This window comes from Doryrhamphus excisus, chromosome 3 (assembly GCF_030265055.1).
Source record: "Doryrhamphus excisus isolate RoL2022-K1 chromosome 3, RoL_Dexc_1.0, whole genome shotgun sequence".
Classification (NCBI taxonomy): domain Eukaryota; kingdom Metazoa; phylum Chordata; class Actinopteri; order Syngnathiformes; family Syngnathidae; genus Doryrhamphus; species Doryrhamphus excisus.
In genome coordinates, this window is record NC_080468.1 from 27,611,472 (window position 1) to 27,632,697 (window position 21,226).

Sequence of the window (21,226 nt, forward strand, 5' to 3'; positions counted from 1 at the left end):
TAGTCTAGCAATATTCAACCTGCAAAACCTGGATGCTTTGCTTAAACTTTTTATTTTTAATGACATTATTGTATAATAAGTTGTTTATTTACAGCTTCTTAACGGTGTGAGGTATCTGTTTTAGTTATTTTTTTAAAATAGTGATTGTAAAAAGTAGTCCACGTTTGAGTGGGCCGCTCTGACTTATTTGCAAGTCAAGCCACGCCCTCCTCATTAATATTGAGAAGGCAGACAACCTGCCCTTTCCCTCAAGCCACGCCCACTAGATGCATCTCAAGGCTTTAAACTTTCACCACTTTCGTCCTAGCAAGCAACAAATATTTTTTCATATGTTTATGAAAAAAAAAACTTTACTAAATTATACCAAACATGAAGCTGATGTTTTGGGAATTGTGCCGTACTGACTTTAAATGGATCACCTACACCCACTGTTGTGTGTGAAGTGTAGTGTGGGCACTGACTGAGAGATGAGTCCATTTGGGTGGTCTGCGGGGGGGCTTTGTAGCCATAGATACTGTTGTTGGGATGACAGTAGCTCCACTTCAAAATGGCCACAACTTTAGTGTTCATCTTTGCAAGACAATTGTATACTTGTATAAGGTTGGAGGAACACTTGGAGGAGGGGGGGTGGACACTTCCATGTTGTGCAAAAAGTGGAAGAACCCTAATTAGATGCTCCCCACACCACACATACTCATACTCTACTAGTATTAGCACAGACACGCAGGTGAGGAGGAATGGATGTAGGGAGGAGGATTATGGCGGGAAAGAAGAAGTGGGAAGCAAGATGGTGGCAAACTAGTAACATACAGGAAGTCATCATGGAAGAAACATGGTGAAACATTGAAAAGACATAAGGCTATGCTAGCAGTAATGTCTGCGCTATCTTATTCCATGGAGTGGTTCACTCATGGACCTTGGTTTAGTGTCCCCAAAAGGAACAGCTCCATGGGATATCTTTACATTTTTTTGTTGAGGTCAAAATGCTTCAGAAGAGATGCTGACATACATGTTATGCAGATATCATTGTAATCATCAGACAGACAATTGCTAAGTCGTGTTTAGCTTAACATCAACCAATATTGCACAAATTTGTTACTCTGCAAATGGTATGCCCCGGAATTCTCTCTCTTTAATGCTAGGAGTTTTTGGCGCAAACTGGCACCAACTGGCGCCGGCCCAGTGGACTCCTAGCATCATTGGCACAACTTGGCTCCTGCCATTACATTCCAGTGGATTCCAATAGATGGATTGTTTGTGACATTTGGTTCCACTTGGTGGACACCTGATTGCTTAATACAAGTACAATACATTACATACATACATTAATACAATACATTTTTAACATTTTGAAATTTTCTTGCCACCAAACTCAAATTTTGCCGCCACGACGGGCCACCATGAGCCAGTCGGGAGGCAGTTTGAGCCACTGTATGCCACTCGGCACCTTATTGGCGACACTGGGTGCCACAGCAAATTGCATTGGCGCGACGTGGCACCAACTGGCGCCGGCCCAGTGGACTCCTAGCATCATTGGCACAACTTGGCTCCTGCCATTACATTCCAGTGGATTCCAATAGGCGGATTGTTTGCGCCATTACATTCCAGTGGATTCCAATAGATGGATTGTTTGTGACATTTGGTTCCACTTGGTGGACACCTGATTGCTTAATACAAGTACAATACAATACATACAATACAATAATACATTACATACATACATTAATACAATACATTTTTAACATTTTGAAATTTTCTTGCCGCCAAACTCAAATTTGGCGGCCACCACAAGCCAGCTGGGAGGCAGTTTGAGCCACTGTAGGCCAATCGGCACCTTATTGGTGACACTGGGTGCCACAGCAAATTGCATTGGCACGACGTGGCACCAACTGGTGCCGGCCCAGTGGACTCTTAGCATAAAGTTAAGAGGAATATTTTGAGAACTGTGTGAGACATTTCAAGTCAATTAACTCATGTGGTTTAACAACCGGGCCACCATGTGGTGTAGTGGTCTGAAGAATAATAACACAGGCAACAGTCGGGAGCGCATGTTTTGACCAGTTTTCACCCTCTTATGTGCAGGAGAAGAAGAGTTTTCTGCCTCCCAAATTCTTTCAGAGCTTGGCAAGACTTGTCTCGCTGTCCCTGCAGGTGCTATAGACTGGAACATTCCAGAAAGTGACGATGCAGATCACTTGAAATGTACAACTTACCACAAGCCCACATTATTTTACGCCTACTAGTATTTTGTGGGTCACATTTTTACCTTTTGGTTTGCACAAGACCATCAATTCAGTACAAGATGATTTTTGGCCCAGTTAGCTCCATACCTCCTCCTTCCTTGGTCTGTTTGTCGTACAAAGCAGACCAACTAGATATGTCCGTACAAAAACAAACACTGAATTATGGTGACATTCTATTGAAAATGCCGGCCTTGTTTTGCATCATTCACACATTAAGTACTGTCCCGTTCCAGGAAGGTTGCCGTAGGGATCAGTTCTTTTGGTACCACTTTGCAGACGTTTCAATTTATGGCTTTAGTGGATCTGGGACCTATAAAACCTGTAGAGACCTAAAGCCTCTGCAACCTGTGTGGTGCATACATAAAGTCATAGGTGTAAGTGTCTGTGTGTGGTATTACACCGGGGAAAATCCCTCCACTTATATTTTACAATTTTTTTCACCACTTCTAAATAAGTGTTCGGGGTGCCACAGTCCTGTAATGGAAATGTGTTAGCCTTGATTCTGGAACTTTGTGAGTTTAAAAGTGTTTCCTGAGAATGTACCATTTTGTGTACCTGTAGCTTTTGCTAATGAGCTTAGTTTGTGTGTGACTTTGTGTCCACTTTTTACATATACAGTCGTCCAATGTACTGTAATAGATACCACATATCAAATAAACAAGGTAGCAGTAAGAAGTAAGAAGAACACAAACAACGTTTGCAACACAGTTGCTACAGTTCTAACATTACAATTGTACTTGAACAACAACAACATAATCGGTTAGCTTATGTGCTTACTACAGTTTTTATAACGTGGTGGCCTCATCTAACTAGGAATGGGTTAGAGGCAGTATCATGTCCATGATGAAGGAAGTCCTCCGGAGGTATCGAGTCCACACGGAAACGGTTTCAGATCAAAGCGACAAAGTATTTTAACTTTTCAGCCTCATTGACATGGTATTTTTTGAAAACGGTGCCTTATGCAATATGAGAACGATGACGATAACGTGACCAAAAGTGAGTCTTGATGACAAGTTTGCATAATATCGGACATGACTCAACATTATTTGTTCAGATTTTTGTTCAGATTTCCGTGCATGTGTTCTTTTCTTCTTCTATGGTTTGGCACGTCATGTGCCTGTTCACAGCACCACATGTAGGAGTGCTTTGTATATTACATCGGTTTTACTTCGTGATGGGTTCCTGTCTGGATGCAACTTTTTTTTCAACTCGCCCAAAAAAGTCCCAAGAACGGACAGGGCCTCCATCTGTGGTGTCGACAGCGTGCTGACAAAGTGTGACGGTTGTTGTCTTTGGTGTGGCTGATAAGAATGATCGGCCATGCGAGCCATCAATCATCCCCATGCTGCTCTTGTGTAAGTTGGAAACTTGAATCCAAGCAATCGGATGCCAAAGAAAACGGCGTGTCCATTCCCCACGGTGCAGCCACTTTCACTTTGGTCGTGGCGAGATACAAGGGGTCGGAGGTGACGCGAGCACAAAGGCAGCGGGGGCTCGTGGCCGTGGCGACCGCTTAACATTCCATTGCCAGCTCTCCAGATTTGTGTATGGCACTGGTTTTTTTTTGTCACTGAAGGAGAGATGACACGGGTGGGTGTAAGGTTTTTGGGGGGCTGGGGAGGGTGGGGGCTGTAGCTCTGCAGGCCTAAAAGCAGCAACGCTATCTGCCGGCCCTTTGAGTGTTTGTGAAGTTGAGAGCTGAGGTGGGGCAGTGTTTGGCAGGCTAGGGGTGCTGTCTTAGCTTGTTGGACGTGCCCGCTCCCTCGGGGGTGTTTGCACTGAAGGATTACCCCTACAATCTCCTTGTCCTCGTTTGTCTTCCATTCTTCCCCTTAATGTATCATCATTGATCTCCCCTCTCGTTGCCCCCGTGCACGCTCGCCTGGCTTATTTAGCTTTTGCAAGCGCTTCTTCTTCTTTGGAAATGTTTGTTTTGAAGGTCGGGATACATGACAGCTCTCATCCTAGCTTTGTTCTCATTACTTTGGCATTAGACATCAACTATTTTTTTCCCCCTCTTTGGAGCAATTACCATTTGCATGCCTGTGCAGAGGGAACACATCTTCTTTTGTTCCCCCCCACCCCCGACTTGTGGGTGCATGCAAGCGTTTGTTTGAGGTTGAGTTGATTTTCAAATGCTATTAATGTTATGGAGTCACTTCATTTGAGAGAAACAGGTATGCTTGTGGCTTATTTCTATGTAAGGCCAAAAAAGATGCACACTTGGATGCGGTTCACTTAGTGATCACTGTGGTATTTTTGTCATGGATAGAAGGAACAAGTCAGGATTTGCTTTCGTGACATAATAGGTGATGCTGCGCAAATATTCCAAATCACAATACCATGAGTTATTTTTTATTCTGTTATATTTGATTTCAACAAAAGCTTCTAAAATCTACATTATTCACAAAAAAATGACCCTAAAATGCTTATGACCTTTATAGATCAACCTTCTCTAAACTGTTGAATGCACATGTGCAATTCTTTCAAGTTTCAGTACTTGAAATTATTGGCTTAGGGATGTTGGTTTAATTTTGTGCAATTGTAAATTTGTGTGCATGCACCTTCTACCAAGCACTGGTCATTCCTGATGTTCCATGAGGTCTGTGTCAAGGGCTTCCATTGAGTTCTCTCTAAAAACCTGCAGAAATGGGAAAAAAAAACCACAAGAGAAAATTGGATGGGAGTGCCGTCTCCCACTTTAACAGTATATTTTAGAAGCTTTTGGTGAAATCTCAGCTGGTAAATATAGCACTATATAAACATAACCAAAGTATTCAAAGTAGGAACTCAATCCCATCAAATTTTGGATTCATTGTACTCCATCTTTCCATGTTTGGCGGACCTCCTCAGGTGACCTCTTCCAGAGAGCCCCTCCCTTGCCTGCAGCTCAAAGCTTTGCGTGACTGATAAAATGTGGCATTTTGTACCTTTTATTGAATTTTTGTGTTTTTCCGGACTTTCTGTTGTAATAACTTGCAGCAGCCAAAGTCAACATTGTAAAAAAATGGCAGCCGCCGGCTACAGAAACGCCACACTATATTGCGGAATGAGCGGACATAAAGGCAATAAAACGCAGATTTAGATATTTGGCATGTGATGAAATACTCTCATGCCACAACCCGTTCTTGAACTTTTGTTGATTCGTATGCGCGCAAATGATTTGTCGCTAATTATGTGACTTTTCTGTTTTATTGTTTGTCTCAGTCAGAGTTGTTGTCCATAAATCTGAAAGACTTCCTAATTTGTCTCGGAGACCTTTCCAGAGGGTAAAATACCACATGAGTCAATCAGGCGCATCGCAAAGCGATCGCCCACACCCTGGAGTTGAACCCATTCTTCATCTGGGACAGGAATGCTTATTTGTCAGGCTTTGCTTTTTAATCCAAACGTCTATGTAAGTGAGCTTATGATTGATTGATGTGTCCTCACTTTCCGTGCTGAGGAACATGCTCCTTCCTGACTCTTCAAGCGGAACTCCCTCTGCAACACAATCTTGTTTAGTGAGGAGTGGCTCCAGAGGGACTGGGTCGCTCCGTCCCTTTGGCACGCTCTTATTCAACAACTGCTTGTAGACTGGATTCCAAAAGCAACGACAATAGAACTGTGACATTGCCGCTAACAAAGAGCTCCCTTTTTGCAGTCCAATCTCCTTAAAAGCACTCCAACTTATTCCAAGAGGTTTCTCCAGACTTGAAACTGTTTTACTTGTGAATTGGCTTTTCCAAATGTACATCTTAACAAGTAAATAAATGAAATGTAGCATTGGAGCATATTGGCGCTACCTGGCACCATTCCTTTCCTCTTAGCGTTAGCTCCATTCCAGAAGGGCCCCTCCAAATGCCGGTTAATTAATGAGTGTGTTCATGCAGCATTGTGCAAAATGCTGAACCCCCCCCAAAACCCCTGACCCACTGCTGTTTACTTTGCATTTGCTTTTGTCGCAAATTTGACCTCACACAGTCTTTTATTAGTCTTTATCAGTTGTTATCGTTGTTCAGATACTACACAGAAGCAAGCAGCCTCTACACTGCGGTAAGGGTCATGGTCATGGTGAAGGTAATGGTAGTGGTAATGGTCACGGTATGGGTTATTGCAACGTGTATATTGAAGTACATCTGTACTTTTTGTCGCTATAATAAAATGATATAGAATATATACAATGATACACAAGATGATTGAAAAGTAACTTTATCTAATCTATGGCGAATGCGAGAAGTAATGTCTTCCAACCCACACGATTTGCTTGTGAAGTCACTTCATGCGATTCAATGAGACCAGTTTCTGGAACAGAGTCATCGTATTTACATGATTTCTTGTGGGAAAAATTATATGTCTTTATATGACTTTATGTGTTTTTTTACATTATATATATTGGAACATATTCATTCATTCATTCATTCATTTTCTACTGCTTTTTCCTCACGAGGGTCGCGGGGGGGCTGGAGCCTATCCCAGCTGTCTTTGGGCGAGAGGCGGGGTACACCCTGGACTGGTCGCCAGCCAATCACAGGGCACATATAGACAAACAACCATTCACACTCACATTCATACCTATGGACAATTTGGAGTGGCCAATTAACCTAGCATGTTTTTGGAATGTGGGAGGAAACCGGAGTACCCGGAGAAAACCCACGCATGCACGGGGAGAACATGCAAACTCCACACAGAGATGGCCGAGGGTGGAATTGAAACCTGTTCTCCACATTATTATTATTATTATTATTATTTATTATTACTTATCTTCTTTTGTGTCTGTTATTATATGGGAGCCAGGCAACGACATTTCGTTGGCAATTTCACTACTGTGTTTTTGTGCAATGACAATAAAGGGAGTCTATCTATCTATCTATCAAGCTGTGAGGTCTGCGCACTAACCACTCGACCGCCGTGCTGCCTGGAACATATTCATATGATAAACAAATATGATAATATTTTAATGTGAAATAATAAACAAGACCTGAATGAAATAGCATTAGTAAAAATAAAACATAATGACAGTACAGCAGGACAGTACAGTAAATGTGACGGTGTAATGAGTAAATAAATACAAGTGATGTTTTTAAAGTCCTTTTCCAAGATGAACTCATGTGAGAAATTACAAACATTTATTGGTATGACATTTATTGGCCTTTTAACATTTCATAACTCATCATTGGCAAGTTGCAGCGGCAGTTTTCCAGCAAAGACTGTCGCAATAACTCCTGGTTGCACTTTATTGGATTGCATTAATAGTTTTGCAAAGCATCCGGTTTCCTTTTGCAAATTTTTGTTTGTGTAAAGAAGCCTTCCGCCTTATGTTTGAGATTTATGGGTAATATATGTACATATGAAATCATCCCGACAGGAACATCATGAAGCTCTTTGTTTACTTGCTTTTACGGAGATATTGGAGGACAAGTGGACCAAGGTGGATCAGATGTGCGGTGATGTAAACAGAGCGGACATGCTTCTGGCTTGAGACCATCTGTTTTGTACACGCTTTAAGCACATATGTCAAAACAATACACAAATTCTCAAGGTGACTCTCGAGACTGGCACTGGTACGAATTCTTTGAATTAGATGGATTTCATTGAAATCGCAATGCAGGAGAGCAGCATTTCTCATCCCAGCGGCATTCCACGTGACATATAGGATCTTGGAATCTGTCACAGACAGAAGGGGGACAGGTCTGGACTTAGGACCTGTCAGCGTGTGAAGGGTAATAGCTAATGAAGCGTTGCCAGGGGCGACATGAACATTCCATCTCATTGCCATAGCTACCACCCCTCCGACCCCCTTTTACTCGACCACCTCCTACCCCCACCCTCCAAGCAGTCGGGGTCACACACCTGTCTCCTCTTCTTTAGCTTCCCTCCAAAACTTTTTGAACCCTTGGACAGCTGAATCCTCCCTTGTGTATTTAAAATGCTACATTAGCCATAAATCCTTCCCCGTGGGAACTAAGCGGCGGGGGTCAGTGGGAAAAGCCACATGGTCACGTCGGAACGGCAGCTGGAGGTCAAAAGGGACGCAGCTCCAGCAGGTAGCGTCACAAGTAAATGGCAGAACCTTCTCGGAACCTTCACGAGTTTGACGTTTCTGTGCATTGCCATAAAGGTAAACTTGTAACCTCGGTTTTATCTCTTCTTGGCGTGGGGGGGTTCGAACTGTTTTAGTCAGAGCGGTAAAATGAAGAATTGGAGGGATTATGGAAAGTCTAAAGCCAACCTATGTAGACATGCCAGGCGTTACACATACAGTAGGTGACAAAACGTATTACAGTGGAACCACTTTAGGTCAGCCCTATTGATGTCGACCAATCAAGTCCTGGCCCACCGAGTTCTTCTGAGTGCCCACTTAAGTCAATGCCGACATACATGGTTGACATTTGAGACCCATAGTGGTCCTTAGCGACTCCAAATTGTCCATAGGTATGAATGTGAGTGTGAATGGTTGTTTGTCTATATGTGCCCTGTGATTGGCTGGCGACCAGTCCAGGGTGTAGACAGCTGGGATAGGCTCCAGCACCCCCCGCGACCCTCGTGAGGAAAAGCGGTAGAAAATGAATGAATGAATGGTCCTTAGCATTAGCATTGCTAACTTCATCATTATCACTAAGCTTGAAACCACAACAGCAACATAACTACTGTCTCACCACAGCAACAAACTGTCATAGGTTGAAAAGTCCTTTATTGTCACACATAAGTAAGTAAATGTGGTTCATTTCGGTTTCGATGATGTCAACTATCGATGATGTCGATGTTACTTTTGCTCTTTAATTTCCCTATTTCAACCATTTTCTTGTTTGATTGTTCATTTTACAATGAGCTGCAGAAAACGAGCTGCAATGACCCCCAGGCTGCTTTATGGGCCCTAAGATAGATAACAGGTCAAATTTGGGTCGATGAGGTCAACACAGGATGTGACCATGCATTCACCTTTTGGCTGCAAGAGCTGCAGTAATTCATCTCACCTGTGTTGTCTTTTGAAAATGACAGCTTGTGGCCGCCTGGATTAGAAAGCGAGAGTTCCTGGCTTTGCGGTAGGGTCTTATTTGGAGGGCAATTCTGAAAAAAAAAAAAGATATATTTTTTTAAGCAGCATCTTGTCCAGACTTGATGGTGGCAGTGAATCAAGGAAAAGGTGAAATGGAGGCAACGGATGCTTGAGATGGGGCCATAAGGGGCTTAAATCAAACACCTGGGCGAGGTCAACACTGTCCTATGACCTCTAGAGAAGGTCATGGACTGACCTTTACCTACTTGCCCCCAGCTAATGTCCCAAGGCGATTTTAGACCTGTTTAATAGGGTGTTAACACTGGTGCAAAACCGTCAGCCATCATGTGATAAAACCACAGAATCCCATGTGAAGAGCACGATGACCAAAAGTAAATGTATACATAATTTCCATGAGCAAATTACATCAATGTGACCTTCCCAAGATGAACAAGGTCATTCCTATAAGGTTTAGCAAAAGAAAGCTTCCAGAGTTAATGTTCACCTTTGGCACTTTGACTGATTGGGACGTATGAGTTGAGTTTAAACTGGACCATGGTTGCACATTTACTCTGTTTGGCCGCCTGTCAGTGAGCATTCCATTCCCCTTTGGCGGTAAAGGTGAAAGGTCAAGCAGCAGAGAGGAGTGCCGGGAGTTTTTCTCTTGGTTGTTGTTTTTTTTTTTTTTTACACACAGACAAGCGGTTTCTCTTCTCAGACGCATCAAAGAGGAAAGAAGGAGTAGAATAAAAGTAGGAATAAAGTTTTTGATTAAAAGGCATTGGTCAACGTGAGTCTTTCCTTAACCACAAACAGCAGCATGATGGTAACGTTCTACACTGTTCCATGGTTGTTATTTATGTCTAAGATGTCTTATTCTTATCCTCAAGGCTCAGGATGTTGAGGGACTGTCTTGGCTGACAAGTCTCTTCAACATCGGGAAGTCGGGAACAGTACCTTTGGATTTGTGGTCCCCCGAGGGTGTGTTCCAACTAAAGGGGCTCATGCTCCTCTGGGAAAGTCTATTCCGGGGTGCTGGAGATAAGGGTATAACCGTTGGTCGAACCTGGGCTACAAGAGGTTCAATGCGGTTTTTGTTTCGGTCGCGGAAGACTGTACCACCGCTTCTGTGAGGGTACTTTGTGGTGTGGTCCGGGAGTATGTGATTGGTGGGCCGCTGCTACGTGCTATTTGGTCTTTGTACAACCGAAGCAGGAGCTTGATTGGGATTGCGAGTCGAGCGAGCCTGTTTCCGGTGAACGTTGGCCTCATAATTCATAATTCATAATTTTCATGGAGGGAATTTCTAGGCACAGCCAATGCATTGAGGGAGTCCGGTTTGGGGGCGATGTGGTCCCGATGGCCTCTTCGGGCTGTGACCTTCTGGGACGGTTTACTGGGAAGTGTGAAGCATCAGAAGGCCATGGTTCTGGAGTGCGGGAATGAAATGAGGGAGCATGAGTTTGATAGGCGGATTGGCGCAGCGTAGTAGTGTGGTCGCTTTTCGGGAACGAATATTGAACCGGAAGGGAAAGCTCTCAATTTACCGGTCGATCTATGTTCCCACCCTCACTTATGAGCTGTGGGTCGTGACCGAAAGAACAAAATCGCGGATACAAACGGCTGAAATCAGTTTCGTCCATAGGGTAGCTGGACTCACCCTAAGAGATAGGGTTGAGGGGCTCAGTCATCCGGGAGGGGCTCAGAGTAGAGCTGCTCCTGCTTCACATCGCGTGGAGCCAGTTGAGGTAGCTCGGGTATTCTGGACGCCTCCCTGGTGAGGTGTTCCGGCATGCCCAGTCAGGAGAAGGCCCGTGTACAGACCTAAGACACGCTGGAGGGATTATGTGGAGCTGGAGGAGGGAAGTCTGGGCTTCCCTACTGGGACTGCTGCCCCCGCGACGAGAATGGAATGGAATGAATATCTTATTTTCTGTTATTATGCCTACTGTATTGAGTAATATGAGTGCAAAGGGGTGTTATTTGATGTCTATATAATAATGCAAAAAATGTATATAGATGGTCATAAACAGATTTTCTACGCTCTAACATTCCAATATAGCGAAGGAACCTTACTTCATGGAAATTCACTTATCACAGTCGAACCTGGAACCTGTAACTGTGATAACCGAGGGATTATTGCACATCGTTTATTAGATTATACTTTAACCTCTAAACAACTATATAATATTTTAGATGAGATATTTGTATGATGGCGGTCGAGTGGTTAGCGCGCAGACCTCACAGCTAGGAGACCAGGGTTCAATTCCACCCTCGGCCATCTCTGTGTGGAGTTTGTATGTTCTCCCCGTGCATGCGTGGGTTTTCTCCGGGTACTCCGGTTTCCTCCCACATTCCAAAAACATGCTAGGTTAATTGGCGACTCCAAATTGTCCATAGGTATGAATGTGAGTGTGAATGGTTGTTTGTCTATATGTGCCCTGTGATTGGCTGGCCACCAGTTCAGGGTGTACCCCACCTCTCGCCCAAAGACAGCTGGGATAGGCTCCAGCACCCCTGCGACCCTTGTGAGGAAAAGCGGTAGAAAATGAATGAATGAATGAATTTGTATGATATGATTATTTAAAAAATGTATAGAATAGAATATAGAATAAAAACATATAGAACATATACACTTGGATTTGGAACTCATCTGGTAGCTTTGACTCCCATAGTAACCTCATATTTTATATACTTGATACTATTTTTGATACTTTTCCATAAACACCATACATTTTCAGAATAAAGGGAATTGAACACTGCATATATGTTATAGTTTTGTTAACCCTTAAGTCCCTAAACAATAATAATATTCCTAACATGAAGGTGTTTCACACTGATGTTACACTTCCTGTCTTTCCAGTGTAGTATCAATATGGCCGACCACTAAAAGCAGCTTCCACCCAGCAGGACCCATCTTGTGGTCCTCTGATCGTGGATGTAAGTGGTGCGTATCCACACCATGGGCCCCTATGACAATATTATCTTGATCTTTACCGCTTCTTCGGCCCTCGTTGTCTCAGTGCAAACTGATTCAAAATGGGGGCTCTTCATGCCCACCCCCTCATCCCTGGTGGTGGTTTCCTGTGCTAAAGAGGCAGTCAAGGTGGGCTTGTTGGGGCACGTCTCCTATGGTGTGTGTGTGTGTGTGTGTGTGAGAGAGAGAGAGAGTAAATCCATGACGCTTGCCAGCTGTGTAAAGATGCCCTAAGTCCTGCTTTTCTTTTGACAAAATACTGTCATTGCACAATTCGGTCTCCAAAAACAAGACGTCCCTCTCTCTCTCTTTTTAGCGAGTGTGTCCTCACCTCAGGGGCTATAAAAGTAAGACAAGCGTGCACGTCGACTTGAGTGTAAACACAGACATGCACCACTCGTCTCCTCTAATTGGCCACTTGGTGGTCCAGTCTGTTCCTGGTAGTTTTGGAGATGGTAGTCACATGGTGGAGAGGGTCAAAGGTTGCACAAACCCAAGTGGGAGATGTGTGCAAAGTGCTTTGTATATACTGTAAGTTTACCTGAGGAATGCAAGCCGGTCTTACAGTGACGGCTGGCTTTGTAAACAGGCGCATACAAATAAAGCATTGCATTGCAGCCAGTCGGAGGCCCCCCCCCGAGGATGGATGGAAGTCACATTGCTCATGCCTGGGAGATGTTATAATGTAAACTGTTTCTTTTTTTCAACACACAAATTGCTGATTTTTGTTTCCAGCAAAAGGAAAGCATGTGTAGAATGGTGACTGAAGTGGAGTGACGGTAGGGGATGAGGAGACAAATGAAAAAGACGAAGAGTATGGCTGCTTAGTTCAAGGTATTGAGGTTTAGAGGTAAGCTAAGACAGCGATTGTCCGCTGATTGCTTTTTTTTTTTTACTGTCAACAAAAGATGCTTCATTAATTGTGACCCTTCTCTTCAGAGGTAAACACAGTAAGCTTTTTACAGTCGCTTGTAAGCGCAGGCAAACACTGCCAATGGAATTCCTTAGTGGAGGGTAGACGGTGAAGGATTTTATTAATTCCTTAGGGAAGTAAAGTACAAGGGCATAGGGTTAGAATATACAATTATTTTTTAAATTCCATGGTAGCAAGTTGAATAGGAGAATAGGAGATCTTCCCCTCCTTCTGGTGTCTTTTATTCTTCTTGTTTACACCAGCAAGGAGGAAGCAGCTGACATCTGACCCCGGTCCTATTTTTGTTTTGTCTTGTCCCACTTTGACTCGACACAAACGAATCAATTTGTGTCACTCATTCATTCATTCATTTTCTACCGCTTTTCCTCACGAGGGTCGCGGGGGGTGCTGGAGCCTATCCCAGCTGTCTTCCGGCGAGAGGCGAGGTACACCCTGGACTGGTGGCCAGCCAATCACAGGGCACATATAGACAAACAACCATTCACACTCACATTCATACCTATGGACAATTTGGAGTCGCCAATTAACCTAGCATGTTTTTGGAATGTGGGAGGAAATCAGAGTACCCACGGGGGGGAATTGGACCCTGGTCTCCTAGCTGTGAGGTCTGCACACTAACCACTAGACCGCCGTGCCGCCCCCATTTGTGTCACTGTTTTCCAAAATTATAGGCGTAATTAATATTTGCTACATGCAGCCGCACACCTTCCCTCGGTGAAGATGAGTCACACTGAATCCGACACCCCGCCGTCGCTTCGTCTCGGCTATTTTAAAACTCAGCGAGGCGAATTACAGCAAAGTGTTGCCGTGGCCATCGTCAAAATAGGGCCTCCCATCATTGTTGGAATACTTGGAAGCTACCGGGATCATACATCATTTTTAATGACTTTTAACTGCAACAAAATCATTCATTTCTAAGTGGAAGCCTTTAGGGGGCAGGAAGACTTTCTAGTAAGTTGCAAAAAGAGACGTTCATTATTTGGAGTGACATCCACTCTGACCTGGTTCACACACTGAGACAACATTTTGATGAATGTATCATCCAGTGGTGCAGCTACACTAAATCCAAGTATCGAGACATAGTATATGGAGGTCCAATCATAGCAAAATATGGGACCAGAAGAAAAACAAACCAAAAGTTTACCTGCAGTAACTCTGAATAAAGTTGCCATTCCTCCTATCCAAAGTCCATGCCGACCCCCCCTCCCAGTTTCTCCCTCCCTTAGGAGGAGTTCCTGCAGCTGTATAGACATATTACAGTGTGTTTGGAAAGACGCAGGTGGCGTTCTGCCTTATAAAAACAACAGTTAAAAAAAAAATCCACTGTCACTTACACAGGCAACATTCCATCTTTTCCTCATCTTCCCAGCGCTCTCCCTTTCATTCCTGAAAGATTTGTGATGATAAGGCTCCGTTAAGCCCCCCCATACATAATGAGCGGCCCTGACAGGAATTTCCATACATTCTCTAGCTGCCGGCCCTGCGTTGACATGCGCTGGCGTCAACGTGAGGCTTTAGTTGTCGATGCTCCTCACTCAGCGGAGGCCTTCGCAAACGTGCACCCACAGCCGCACGTTCATACAGGCCCTGCAAAGATGGGCAAAAACAGAAGCTGCACATCTCCTCCGCTATTTTTGTTCGTTCTCTTGTTTAATCTTATGCAAAGTGGGCCGAGCAGGGGTAGGAATAAATACACTTTACTTCTTCCTGCTCTATGTTGAATTGTCCAAACATGGGATGTATCTTTCTTAACTATGTTTGAAATAAACTAAAGCATTACCAAGCTATAGTGCTACTTTGACTGTATAAGTGTGCATAAACTCTTGAGCAAAAGTTCAACACAAGTTGAAAAATTGCAAGAACTTACATTTTGCACTGTGTGACACACTACTGAGGGAAAATAACTAAAAAAAACATTATTATTGGATATTATTGCAATTTTCTAGAACACATGCTAGACGTGTCAGTGCTTCTGATAGGGCCAGCAAAGAAGGCCTTGCTGGCCCAGACTGCACACAACAGGTAAAAGGCAACTAGACCTCTGTCTACATTTTTTTTATAAAAATTGGATAAGATTTTCATTCATTCATTCATTTTCTACAGCTTATCCTCACGAGGGTTGTGGGGGTACTGGAGCCTATCCCAGCTGTCTTTGGGTGAGAGGCGGGGTACACCCCGGACTGGTGGCCAGCCAATCACAGGGCACATATAGACAAACAACCATTCACACTCACATTCATACCTATGGACAATTTGGAGTCGCCAATTAACCTAGCATGTTTTTGGAATGTGGGAGGAAACCGGAGTACTCGGAGACATGCATGGGGAGAACATGGAAACTCCACACAGAGATGGTCGAGGGTGGAATTGAACTCAGGTCCCCTAGCTGTGTGACATGTTTGCTAACCACTCAAACGCTGTGCAGCCCGTTGGATTAGATTTGACATTTCTAATAATTTTCAAGCGTGACACATTTTTAACAAGATTATTTGAAGTTTTCATGGGTTTTTATGATGTCATCATACATGGATTGTATCATCAGGCATCAGGCAACGATCACAACAATTCCATGCTTCCAATTTTGCTTGGGATGCTTGGTGTGGAAAAACTTCTACTACAGTGCAAAAGACAGAATCACTGTTTGGTATGTCCCAATACTTTTGTCCACATGGTTAGGGTTCAGGGTTTAGGTTGGTATTAAGTTGAAGCTTTACAGTTAAGTTAGGGTTTATTCCTACATGAAAGTGATGAAACGAGGGATTTCAGAGCGACTGGCCTTGGTGTGTGTGTGTGTTTGTCTTTTCACAGGTAGAGGCGATGAAACATGCTTTGACAAGACAAAAAGTGCTGAGCTCGCACATAAAAACTGCTAAATCAAAAATGATAAACGACAGAATCTGGCAGCGTTCCGCTTTCTTCCCAGGTGGTCTCCGTGACTCCTCCCCCCTCGCTCCCATCAGCTGCACATAAAAACTAGCTATATTTTTTGAGGCATTTTTTGGTGGGATCTTCTCATGGTTAGATATAAAGAAACATGACACTTACTAGGTCACAGGTATCCTGCTTTGTTGTACAGGGGGCGGGGCCGTGGAGATGGAGGGGCTCCTCAATCCTCTGCCCTCACAATGCCCGAGCCTCCATGGCGTTCACAAAGCCACCATTCACGCAACCTTGATGTCGAGCTAATACACTACTGTAACCCTACCTGTGGGGTTAATGCTAAAGGCTTGAGCCCTAACTCTAAAGCTAACTCTAAAGCTCTCTGGGACCATGCCAGTTTTGGTGTGCAACACGATCCCAGATCCCGTTTACATTAAAACGGGAAGAGCAAAAAAACATGAGTCTAATTCACTTTAAGGAGACGTACTAGAAAATACAGCAGCATGGTCATTCTGCAGGCCTCTGACCTACAAAGTCACCAGATTTTAACTGCTCTCCCAGGGGCCCCTTAAGCCCTTCACATGGAGCAAAGTGGTGTCTGGGGACTGCTCTGTTTAAACCTCAAAGGGCCTGCATGTGTGTGTGTGTGTGTGTGTGTGTGTGTGTGTGTGGCCTCTGCTCCAGTAAACCTCTGCAACAGGTTGCACTGCAGTGGAGTAGATGAGGATTGTGATGTTTTTTACCGCCACTGCAGCATTAACATTGTAAAAGCCTGTAGTCACACAGTGTGGGATGGGGGGGGGGGGTCGTATATGACAAGACTGCCTTTTAGACACCACATTGTAATAACGTGTGTGTGTGTGTGTGTACAAAGTTAAATGTGTATCCAAACATGACATGGTGTGTTTGTAATATTGTGATGCTTTTGTGTCACCTAAAATATTGGAAATGGCTTTTGTGGCTTTGCACACCATTTGGAGTCTTCAATGTGTACTTAATGAACTGACTATCTCGGGGAAGACCTCGCCTGGCATCAATTTGAAGGGTGCCCCTCACTCCATACCAGCTTGAGTCACTGAAGAAGAAATAAACAAGCAAACAAAGAGACAGTATGTATAGAATTAATTCATGGCGCCGTTATTGTTGGTGGAAAGAAAATAGCAGTTGTATATCTGCCAGAGTCTTTATCCGTGAAGGTCATGGACTCTTGCACACACACACACACACACACACACACACATGGCATGCAGCAGCATATATGAAGCATTCATGCGCAAGCGAGTAAGGAGCCTCACATCAACTCAATTTATTGACCTTTTTGCATCACTATGAAAAGCCGTAAATTACCGAGACGATCCCGATCAACACCCCCGACGCCCCAAATCTCCCCCGCCCGCTTCTTTCTGCACCCCCTTTTGTCCCGCTCATCCCCCCCCCGTAAATGTCTTTTATTCCTGTCCCTCGCTCAGACAGCACACTGTGAAAGTGATGGCAAGTTCTGCTGTCAAATCCCGTCTCCAATACATCCATGTCGAAAGATATTCCACACTGTGTGGATCTTCATGGCAGCGTGGCAGTGGCAATGTTGTATGAGCTTCTGAGGAAGTTCTGATGTTTGGGAACACATTTGGCTGCAGTTGATTTTCTGTGATCTGGTACAAGATCCTTTCACTTGATCTCACATGACCTGTCTGGTCCATGTCCTCTGTGGAAGCGGAGGCTGGTTTAGAAAATACAGCATCTCACAGGAGACAATACTTGGATGCACTTTAGTAGTAGTCAGTGTAGTCAGATTTATGATCTACTGAAAATAAGTCAACTCACAGACTTTATTATGAGCCTAGTCAATAACATGTTGGTCCCACAGTCAGGAGATGGAGGGTTCAAATCCCTATTTGGCCATGTCTCACTGTGCATGCGCCGACAATCCCAAAATATGCATTGTTTGGCTAATTGGATACTCTACGTTGTTCATAGGTGTCAACGTGAATGTCAAGGGTTGTTTGTTGATATCTGCTCTGTGATTGGCTGGTGACCAGGCCAGGGTGTGTCTCACCTGTGGCTCCAGCTTACCGTGACCCTAGTGAGGACAAGCGCTATGTTCTTGGTGTGAATATTAGGTATGAGCACCATTGTTAACTAACATTGCCTTAAGGTTTTTACTGGAATCCTCTTCTACTCCTCCATGATGACATCACTGGTTGAGCTGGTGGATGTTTGACACCTTGAGCCCCTCTACAGTCCGCTATTACTTCTACTTGAGGTGCTCAGTTGGGTCCAGGTTTGGAGGAGACATCTAATATTTGGTGACTCCATCACCTTCGCCTTCAGCTTTCTCAGTTCATCTTGTGTTTGGACTTGTTATCATGGTGGAAAAACAGTTTCAGTTTCACAATCTCACAGCATATTGTGGAATTCATGCTTTCCCTCAATGAACCGTATCTCCCTATTTAATGGCAGCACTCATGCAGCCTCATCTACCACCTCCTGATACTCACTTGAGTTGGAAGTCATATTCCAATGCTGTTTCAATGAACAGCTACACCTCAGTTCCGGCAGCACTCGTACGCCCAAGGCCGTGACGCGATCACCACCACGCTTGATTCTAAGAAAGACACACTTCACAGTCATGTTTCACCTTAGGAAACTGTCACTCCGAAGTTGGCAGCACTCGTGCGCCCAAGGCCGTGACGCTACGCCACTAGCTACTCACTTATTTTGCCAGCTAGTTAGACAATGATGACATCACTGGTTGAGCTGGTGGATGTTTGACACCTTGAGCCCCTCTACAGTCCGCTATTACTTCCACTTGAGGTGCTCAGTTGGGTCCAGGTTTGGAGGAGACATCCAATATTTGGTGACTCCATCACCTTCACCTTCAGCTTTCTCAGTTCATCTTGGACATGTGTTTGGACTTGTTATCATGGTGGAAAAACCGTTTCGGTTTCACAATCTCACAGCATATTGTGGAATTCATGCTTTCCCTCAATGAACCGTATCTCCCTATGTAATGGCAGCACTCATGCAGCCTCAGCTACCACCTCCTGATACTCATTTGAGTTGGAAGTCATATTCCAATGCTGTTTCAATGAACAGCAACACCTCAGTTCCGGCAGCACTCGTACGCCCAAGGCCGTGACGCGATCACCACCGCGCTTGATTCTAAGAAAGACACACTTAGCTACCCTTGTAGCAAGTCATGTTTCACCTTAGGAAACTGTCACTCCCCGGTTGGCAGCACTCAAGGCCGTGACGCTACGCCGCTAGCTACTCACTTATTTTGCCAGCTAGTTAGACAATGACTGCTATACGAGTTGTACATTGACTACTCTAAAGTATATTTTCTTTAGTCTAGTTATACTGTTTATTTATTGACAAAAGATTTCTTTCTATAGTATAAAGATACTGTCATGAGTGAAAAGACTTGCTTTTGTGTGGTACTGATATATTTCCCAACATGAAGATGCTGCAGTGTGCGTGCTGAGCGTCTGCACGCAGCATATTGACTTGATGGAGCTTAATGACAGCACACTGCAGGTTAAAAGTGCACAGGTGTCACAGCGCTCACACGCTAACTGCAACTTGCACTTGCCGGTGCAGACGTACAGTCATGTGTGACCACATTGAAATGCAATGGCGCGCTACTCTGAGGTCAAATAAACACATAGACAGTGAAAAATGAAAAGACGAAGGGAATATGTGACATTCCTGCTTTAATAAAGCACTGTTGGAAGGTTTGGAAGGTTTATAGGTTAAAAACAAGGTGCACCTGCGTGGAGACAGGATATAACCTGCTCGCTGACTGGCTTCATCTTTTGGCCTGCAGGAGCTTGAGCTTGTTCAATGCTCACAGCAAATCACAAGAGCATGGAATCTGTAATATTCCGTTTATGTTTTGACGCTATGTCAACTCTTAAAGGTCTTTCGAGGCCAGATGGAGAGGAGCAAACAAAAGTCAGCAGCTGTGTTGGGTTGTAGATGCTCACCTGATGATTGACGCGCGCACACACACACACACACACACACACTGGCACAGTGGTGAGGTACAGCTGTGCCCGTCTCTTGTCTTGATGTCTAGACTTTGAGGACAAAATATCTTGCTTGGGGCTGCACGGCGTATGAGTGCTTAGCACGCAGGCCTCACAGCTAGGAGACCTGAGTTCAATTCCACCCTTAGCCATGCGTGGGTTTTCTCCGGGTACTCTGGTTTCCTCCCACATTCCAAAAACATGCTAGGTTAATTGGTGACTCCAAATTGTCCATAGGTATGAATGTGAGTGTGAATGGTTGTTTGTCTATATGTGTCCTGTGATTGGCTGGCCACCAGTCCAGGGTGTACCCCACCTCTCGCCTGAAGACAGCTGGGATAGGCTCCAGCACCCCCGACCCTTGTGAGGATAAGCGGTAGAAAATGAATGAATGAATGAATGAATGAATATCTTGCTTGGATGAAGAATTGAGTTAAAAACACTGGCCAGGGCACCAGACTATATATTTTATACATGTAATCTATTTGACGCTTATTTTTTTTACTGAATGAGACACTGTTAATATACCTGAATAAAGCATGTGTGATATACAATATGAGCTATGAACAAAGAAGTGGGTAGGTTAAGTTTGTGCGTCACATCTTTGTTGACTTGTAATTGTTTGGCACCATGAGTGAGGTAGTTGTCTGGATCACTGCATGTGAAAAGCTGCTTCAATCATAAAAAGGTTGTCAGATTGACTCTGACGACTTGCACGTCATGTCGAGGCTTGCATGTTAAAGCTTATATTAAATACTTTGGAAGAAACTGGCAGGCATGATTCAAACGCTTGGTGGGCTGGTGGCCGTAGTTTGCCCACCCCTGGCCTATGGGGTAATTTTTTGCCCACATTCACATCTAATTTTAATGAGTTTACATTCATTTGCTTTGCCACCGAAGCGAAGAGGTTAGGTGAGCATACATTGACCAACGTTGGTTAGGTTTCAACATCTTTAATGCACACAATGTATGCAAAGGGCCATGACTTTGGAGGTCAGATCCAACCCCTGAATGCTGCAATTTCTTTTATTTTTAGTGGAGCTCTTACAAAATAAATAGGCGTTGAAGCGTTTCGATCAGTCATTTTAACCACAGTGTTCGGCGCACACACACCTGGTTGGGAGCTGTCACTCACTTCCTGCTTCATCCATCACTATCAAATTTGTCTTCTTGTGCCCCCCCACC

At 44.1% G+C, this 21,226-nt stretch overlaps 1 protein-coding gene across 3 annotated transcripts in view; it reads left to right on the forward strand.

The window, feature by feature from the left end:
• The window catches only part of col4a6 (collagen, type IV, alpha 6), a 66,350-nt gene that overhangs the window by 546 nt on the left and 44,578 nt on the right, over positions 1-21,226 (forward strand). The gene's annotated exons all lie outside the window — the stretch shown is intronic.